We start from the raw sequence: 8,630 nt of genomic DNA on the forward strand, positions 1-8,630 counted from the left end.
AGGTGACTGGGCCTTGAATATTAATTCAGGAATCTCTGCTGTTCTAAGCTGCTTAGTGCCCATTTCATGTTTCCAACAAGAAATGCTGTCCTACTAAAGACAGTGAAGACAGGGTGTCTACCGGGAAACATCAAGTGAAGTACACAGAATGGCAGTCGCTGCACAGATGTCTGACGTTAAACCAGACAGTCCTTCTGTAAGCTTCCTTTTTACAGACCTTTACCCTCAGCTTCTCTGCTTGTCCTGTGCATGAGGATAAAAAAAAAAAAATATATATATATATATATATATATATGATAATTTACGTGCATTATTGAATGACTGCATGGACATGAAAAGAACAGATGCCACTTATAATTGTTAACAGGAAGGCAGGAGCCAAGGTACATGTATCTAGTGCCTCAGTCAATTGTGCGTCCTCCATACATCTGCAATAGTTCGTGCAACGTAGTCTCATGAAACGGTTCGTAAGATATCTTACGAAAAGTTATCTACAAATTTTAGTAGAGAATCCTACGAAAATGAACAGCGATACAAACGACCAGTGCGCCTGCGCAGACCTCTGCAGCAATATTCCCAAGCAAGATGCCGGAGAGTGCTTTATTCTTGGTGGGAAATGTTATATTTTAAGAATGTTCGTGCATACAAATGAGTTTTGATGATATTTATGGCTAGAAATGTGTTTCAGTTTCAATATTTTCATTCAGTGTACCTATAAGATGTTTGATTTGTTAGTTATTAGGAAGAATTTTCACGTTTCTATCGTATCTAAGGTGCTTGCTATGGACGCTTTTGTCGCTCCTTGCCGTCGGACCGGAAGTGCTTTGTAAATTGCCACCGTTAATATCTTTCCATATACTGCAAGGCATCAGAAGAAGAAGAAGGACACAAAATGTATTTATGTTTTTAATCTCCTTTCCCTTAGTAAGAATATTGCCAATGGAAATGCCACACCATATTTGTGACTGCCCTCCAGAGAGTGGAAATTTCATTCCAGGGAGGCCTATAGTCTTCATACACATGAAAGGTTAGCATAAGTGGTCCATACTGTCTGACAATTTTAGGCTTTTAAGCACCTTTTCTCTATATTCTTATCTGAGAATATAACAGGATTTTTCATTTTGTCCAAGGGTGATATGATCTGGACCTCCCAGAGCTGCGGTGTGGAAGATGCTGTGCTAGCTGGACACCAGAGCTCTATGATGTCGAAGTTAGCGGCTACTGGCCAGCCACGATCAATTTTTACACACTCTATGATGTAGCCATATGTCAAGGGTTCAAGGAAATTAAGTTGGTTGCTCCCAGGAATTCTCGCTTGACCTTTATGAGAATGCTTGAAGCGCAAACAACAGTGTGGCTGGGTGGGTTGGCATATATTATATGTTTACAATATTTATCATTATCTCCTTATAATTCTGCATAAGTATAACTTAAATTGTAATGGATATTTCAACAGACTGGTAAAGTGTGTTCTGACACATTCTACAAGAGCTTCATGGAGTGGGTGATATGTTCTTTCGAGTCGAACAAATTGTGTTCAGAGCAGCCGTTCACCTGCCTGTTGTCCACAAATGCTGGCTGTGTCCGTCGATGGATACAGGAAGCACTACCGCTTCAAAAAGGATGGGTGGTGTGTACATGTTTTTATGTTTCAATGTCCCATCATGTCCATGTATCAGTTCTTTGTTGTTATGTCAGCCTGTTGGTGTAAATTATTAAGCAATGCAAACTGTTATAGTGGCAGCCAAACAACAAAAAAGCCACTTGAGGGATTCTAAACAAATTCAACCTGTTGTGCTCAAGTGACGGAACCTTCTATTTTCATTTAAATTGTTAATTTTAACAGATTTTATTTGAAATGCCTACAAATAATGAGCTTGTTAGTATCTATCAAGAGAAAAAAAAACTTACATCCACACATGGTTGAAAATATGTGTTTTCCTCAGATTGGGATTTCCCACAACTGGGACTCCCAAATATAGATTACGTGACTGCTGCAGCAGCAGCCGCAATATTAACCCCACACACCTCCACATAAAGCATGCTTTAAAATGTGCTAAAACAAATATTTCAAACGATTTAAATTATCATATATTGCTATGTATGTTATGAAGGGGGTTACTTTGAGGGTGTGCTTCTATGCAAAGCTGATGAGGTGGCAGCATTTGTGGAAGACATCCAAAGGATGACCAAGCATGTAAGAGTGTCTGATTTTAATCACATACTTTGTCATTGTACTTTGTATACTGCAAGCCCAATTTTATTTTAGATGAGTACTACCATTTGCAAACGTATATTCTGCAAAATTACACCCGAAAATGTTAATAGATAAATTAAAACTACTACTGTGACTGTGCTTTTTCATTTTTAGGTGCCAGGAAAGGGGGTTTGTGGCAGGTCCCAGCTAAATGCAGCCAAAGAGACGAGTAAGAGGAGTAGCTCCAGCCTTGATGAGCAGGTATGTGTTGTAAGAGATTTCTCTTGGAATTACTAATTAAAGCAACTAACTCCCGAATAAACATGCTAATTCTGTTGCAAACCTATGTAGCTGGTTTCAGACTGAATCTATATTATATTAAGAGGTATGTCATTTTCGTGCGCAGTTTTCTTCTGTTCCTCAGTAACATTTTTTTTTTAGCAATTTCTTTACTGGAAGGAAAGTTTGCCAGATTGTCATTGATAACTCTTTTACTATGCAGACAAATTATTTGAAATTGTTCCATAGGGTATAGTAGTAGCTGTGTACCGACATGGGATTATTCTGCGTGCTCTGAATATGTTCAGAAAAGTTTGATAACCCTCTTACTAACATCAATTCTACTTCTTTTGAAATGCTCAAAGTGATGCAACTACCCCTGCAACTTAGTCAGCAGAATGCTGTTTGATATACTGTATCTTTTACTTATGCTTTTCCAAGGCTTTTTTGTGTGCTTATTATGTATTGTTGACATAATGCTGTGATGCAATCCTACAGGGGTGAGATCTTCGCTTATCCAATGTTCCTGCAGAAGGAAGTCTCTGCCATCAGTCCTCCAACCTTCTTTTGCATGGACGCTATTTGCAAATATTGGCCTTACATCAGCAGAATTTGTGAAGCCTACCCTGAATATAATCACCTCACTGCCATGAAACCCTTTTTGTCTGTGCTCCATGCTAAAGCACACGGTATCAAGTGTGAGGTAATTTTACACATCAATTTTATTTTCATTTGTTAAATTACTTGTGGGGCTACTATGTGAAAAGGGGTATGATTCCTACATGGTTTTACAAATATGAATGTAAACCCCCTCATGTTAAAGCTTAAACTACGCACTTTATTCTTAATCATTGTTATATTTAAATGTGCTGGATCACAGAGCCAAAACAACAGCGAATGTTTCTCTGGCCTTATACTAATGGGCTGCACGGTATCATCCTAAAAGGTTGGTTGCAGTTTCTGACTTATCTAATATAATAATTGTACATCCAGGCTAATCAATAGCATTACATGACAATTAGCATAATTAAGAGTGTAACACTGATTGTATTGTTGTTAATTTGACTTGTTAGGTGAGCACAACCTGATACTAAAACAGTCAATAAAACATTGGTGTGATGAAAAATCGACTGAATGGTAATCGGTTCATGTCAACGTGCTGTAAAATAATTTGCTGTTTGTAAAAGCCCGCACAGACTGTCCAGATCATGGACTGGAACAAAAGGAAGGTGCAAAACATGTGCAATACCTTATGCTCCAGATTTCATAAGGTAATTAGGGCCCGAGCACCGAACAGTGGGAGGCCCTGTTGAAATTGTAAGGATTATTCTTATTATTAGGGCCCGAGCACCGACGGTGGGAGGCCCTATTGTATTTCGAAGGATTTGTATTTCCCTTTGGGGGCTTTTTCAGGGCCTAGACATACTCAAATTGTTACCAAAGTTTGCAGGGAATTCAAAACCCCAAAAAGTTATTGTATTCTGGAGTAATTTGAAATGGGTGTGGAAAAATGGCTCAACAGCGGCATCTAAGGAAAAGCCCCTCAGTTAGCTTTCACCGATCTTCACAAAAATTGTAGCCCAGGTGTATCATGACCAGACAAACAAAAAAGGTCTGAGGTGCAATTTGAAAAAAGCAACAGGAAGCCCGCCATTTTGACTTTAGTGGCCATATTGGCCATTTTCCACATTTTTACTTTGACGAACTTGTTGTAGGGCCTTCATCAGATCAACTTCATATTGAGGTGAGAGTCATCTCAACATGAGGGAGATATAAACTACCTCTAATTTTGCGTTTTTGTCACACAGTCTGACCGTGGCGTGGCATTAAAGTTTGATGGGTCAAATCAAGATGATTGAGCTGCAGCTGCAATATTGGTCACTAGAGGGCAGTGTAAGACCATGGTTTGCCCAAGGCACAAAAAATAAGTTGTGGTAACATTGTCCAATTGACACAAAATTGCTCACGCTACATCAGAGCCCCTACTTGAACAGATCTATTAGTCTGTAGGTAATAATAGTGATGGCGCCACCTACTGGCAACAGGAAGTAAGCTTTATTTTACAACTATCATTCGATTTACATAAAATGTTCACCGTGTGATCTGCAATTGATAGCGTGGACCGTAATGAGCAATTGGCAGGCAAGGATCCATATCGCGTGACGGACGCAGGAAGTGAAGCGTCTCTCCTTGCCGCAAAAACGCATGCAACGCGGAGACGTGCGCTTGGTCATTGATCGCTCTCTCCACTAACCGCAACAGGCTTCAAAATGCCTGTGCTCAGGCCCGTTAGTGCTACAACGTAGCCCTAGTTGTCATATATTTTTTAAAAGGCCACATTGCAATCTCAGTGATAAATAGATAACATTTGTATTCTCTATTTTCCACACAGACACAAAGGGATCTTCAGAGGGAGAGGCAGAGCCTAGAGGCTATCAAGGAGGACCTGTCTGTGAATGATGACTGTGCAGCAGTGGGTCATAGATGTACAGGATTGGGCTGAACATGGTAGGTGTCTTATTATCTCCGTGTTCAAATAAGAACAGACAACAGACGTGGCAACATTGCATTACACAATGTACATCAAAATTACAGTATTGCTTTGTGTTGTTCAGATTCACCAGCTGGCAGCAGTGATTCTCTCCTGGGAGTGAGGAGAAGAATGGAGGAGAATTCACTGGGCTTAAGACAGCGTAGAGCCCGTCTTTACAGTCATACAGGTACACACATTGTGGAATACATTAAATCTTTCGAAAATGTTTTAACAATGGAATATTTAATATGTTTTGTAATGTGTCTTTTGTAATGTATCGCAGACACCAACTCAGGACGCTCTGTGATTCGTAGCCGCATGTGGAGGGAAAGGAACCAGCTTGAGGTCCATGTGGCTCAGCATGACGAAATGGTCCAGCCACAACAGCAAATCAGCGCTGTTGAAAACCTCTTAAAAGCTGGCTACATCTTTCCATGGCTGTTGCCGCCCAGTGGTATATTACATATTTAATTATTTGTCATGATTCTGATTGACGGTGTCCCAAGTGCCAGCAGGTGTACTAAGCATTGTGGACAATATGGACACAGCTTGATTGGTATTGTTGTAGCATATACATTGGTTAATGGTTTGCTTAGACCACCTGCCTTAACTTTTTGTGGAGAGAAGAGTCACAGGGAAAAATGATGATACTATTATTTTTGAAATAATGTATCCCATTTGTTTTTAGTTTTAAATCTGTTTTCCTCAATAGTTTTTCCCTTCCACCACTGTGAACTAATGCATGGAATTTTCATGGATGCATTTCTAGATGGCATTGATTTCCTTGTCAAAAAAAAAGGCGTTTGACAAGGTCATGCATGTGAGAAGACTTGAGGAGGAGGTCAGAATCCTTGCTATTGAAGTAAGGCAGCATTGGAAGTTCCTCAAGAAAATGGAGGATGACTTGAGTGGTCTTTTCACCAGCATGGAGGGTAAGCATTGACCCATAAATTGTAAGGAATTGTCTCTGTTTAGGCACCATATAAAATGTAATTGTAATTGATTTTTTTCTTCATAATTAAGAAGGTAGCCACAGGAGTCTCTCCAAAGAAGGCCTTCAAGGTCTCCAGGGAGAGCTCAACTGCAGATTGTTTCAGCAGCGATCTCAACTTGCCTCAGTGAGGCAAAAATACTTGGAGCTGATAAAAGCAGGGCTTCAAGGATCAATGCTGGACCTTGTTTGGGGGGAAGAGCCTGAAGAGTCTGAGGAGCAAGCTATAAGAAGCGCTTATGAAAGCTGCTCAGATGAGGAGGACATGCACATGCAGGTGATTAATGACATTTTAACAAATTATACAATAACAAGCAGAAACTTAAGCTGCATCCGGTTTACTGTAGCTCAGTTTGAGACACCCAGGAATCTTTCCACCTCAAATTGCTACAACAAAAAAGAGAGACAAAATATTTTTAGTGTCAATGGATCATTAATCACTATGGGCATATAAATGCACAGGAACATGTGAACAGAGAACCAATGGTGATAAATATGGTATGGTATGGTATTGTAAATTGTTTCCATTACATTGTAAACAATGTCATCAATTTGAAATATTTCTTTCAACATCTTTGTAATCTCTCTATAAACTATTGTAAGGATTAGTAATCAGTATTGCTAGAGGGTTTGCAAGAAGCCAGGGGAGACTGCAGCACTGAACCACACGGTAGTCCAAAAAACGTTTCTAAGAACCTCACCAGAGTTTCATGCACACATTAAACCAACACTTGAGTGACATATTGCTGTAAGATTTTCAGAGGAATGTGATTCTTTTTGGACAAAGACTGATGTGATACTTGACTTAAATGCTGTAAAAAATAAAATATATATATATATATATATATATATAATGAAACATATTTCCCATGGTTGACCTTAAAATTACAGACCAATCAAATAATTATAAACGCATCCAGATTTAGATTTACTTGAATCCAACATCACATCAGAGCTACCTTCTATGGAGTAAAAGAAAAAGTCAGAACTTGTGATGGTGCATCATGATGTGGCATCAGAGATGAAGCTTTATACCCCATGACTGCTTTTATTGCCTATTGAATTTATATCAATAGTCAGCTTCCTAATAAAATCAATCTATCACACATACATACCATTTGGGGCATGGCAGCCACCTCACCTTCACCTCCTTTTCCCCCTGAAAACAATCAGTGGCCAAAAAGAATAAAAATGAAAAAACATTAACAATTAAAAAAATCATGTGTATATGAAGCAGTTAATGTGCATATTCCAATAAAATATGAGAATTGACAGTAGAAGCCCTGAAAGGATCTTCCTGCAAAGGTCAGTCAGATGTCAAATATAAAGTACCACATTATTAAACTGTGTAAACAGAATATTTTATGTATTTCACAAAACTAATGGTGAGTAAGAATTCACTTGGATAATTGCACACAGGGCAGTTCTTATCTGCATGTATACTGTTGAAAATGCAAATCAAACCATCTTGTTTAATCAGCATCCCCTACTGCATAAGATGTTTTCTAACCAGATTGACAAACACAGATCATGTCTGATCCAGGAATGCACACATTAACACATTAATTTACACATTATGTTACAAATTTCCCTGGAAACATAATTGTAAAACATTAATTGTAAAATATACATAATAGTGTACCATAAAATATTTGAATTCAGTGCAAATGTGCAATATTCAACTAACATTTCAAACTCCTTCAGCTGTGATTTTTGAATATGGGTAGATTCCCATTGAGTTGTGGTAATTGCAATCTGAAAAATTAAAAGAGACAATTCATTGCATCGTCAGAGGAATAGAAATATTAGTAGTTAGCCACAACTCCAAATGTCATATTTAGATCTAACTTGACATAGTATTTGCTTAACTCTGTTAAAAATGTGAAATGAAAATCTGGAAAATGCAAAATGGAATAGTGATTAAATCTTACTTGTTGGGTTGACTCTTTTTCCTCCTTTGCGGCCACCTAGGGAGTTGGGGGAAGAAAACGTTTGAGATCCAACATAAAAGATTGTTACTGAAAATCTTTTCGAAGTTTCACTTATTAATACCTAAATTTATCTGCCAGGCACAGAAATACATAAATAGGGCAGTACATTCTGTATCCACTAGGCACGTGAAATATCATACTTTCAAAGTCTATGCTCCTTTAAGTTTAATAGCAACTTCTTCTCATCAAAACAAATGGGATCTGTTGTTGAAAACTGAAAATGTAGCAATTGTTTCTGGTCCCTAACACGGTTTATTTGCAGGGTCTTACCTGGATATAATGGTGGACAGCTCTCTTTGGAGTTGGAGAGTGGGGGAGATGAGGATGGGGAACTTGGTCCAGGAGGTGAATGGGAGGTGGATGGGGCTGTGGTAGGAGCTGTAGGTGCAGGGTCTAATGTACAGTTGGCAAAAGAGAAAAAAAAGTAATATAAGGTAAAGACATTTTAATGTGATATTTAAGGGTGACAAATTACCATTATATGCTAGTAAGAACAGTCTATATGAAAAAGGACAGTGTTACACATTGTGTCCAAGTGTCTTGTGGTTTCATGGCCTAAGTTTTCTCTAAAACTGGAGTCAGATTTATCATGATGATCCTTATGATGAACTCAAAATTGTATGAACCTTGTTTGAACCG

General features: G+C 38.5%; 3 long non-coding RNA genes across 3 annotated transcripts; 2 read left to right on the forward strand and 1 right to left on the reverse strand.

Moving 5' to 3' along the window:
* The first annotated feature begins 2,148 nt into the window (after window positions 1–2,148).
* Window positions 2,149–2,743, forward strand: LOC117774416. Its single transcript, XR_004616075.1, has 3 exons — window positions 2,149–2,197; window positions 2,372–2,458; window positions 2,726–2,743. It is a non-coding gene; the product is annotated as an uncharacterized LOC117774416 (long non-coding RNA).
* A 926-nt stretch (window positions 2,744–3,669) lies between these two features.
* On the forward strand, window positions 3,670–6,276 carry LOC117774412. Its single transcript, XR_004616071.1, has 6 exons — window positions 3,670–3,747; window positions 4,869–4,984; window positions 5,092–5,196; window positions 5,293–5,463; window positions 5,779–5,941; window positions 6,036–6,276. It is a non-coding gene; the product is annotated as an uncharacterized LOC117774412 (long non-coding RNA).
* Window positions 6,277–6,309: 33 nt separating this feature from the next.
* LOC117774415 lies at window positions 6,310–7,740 on the reverse strand. Its single transcript, XR_004616074.1, has 3 exons — window positions 7,688–7,740; window positions 7,116–7,159; window positions 6,310–6,387 (listed from the first exon to the last, which is right to left on the reverse strand). It is a non-coding gene; the product is annotated as an uncharacterized LOC117774415 (long non-coding RNA).
* Window positions 7,741–8,630: the final 890 nt, after the last annotated feature.

Source organism: Hippoglossus hippoglossus, chromosome 14 (genome assembly GCF_009819705.1).
Source record: "Hippoglossus hippoglossus isolate fHipHip1 chromosome 14, fHipHip1.pri, whole genome shotgun sequence".
In the NCBI taxonomy this organism is placed as follows: domain Eukaryota; kingdom Metazoa; phylum Chordata; class Actinopteri; order Pleuronectiformes; family Pleuronectidae; genus Hippoglossus; species Hippoglossus hippoglossus.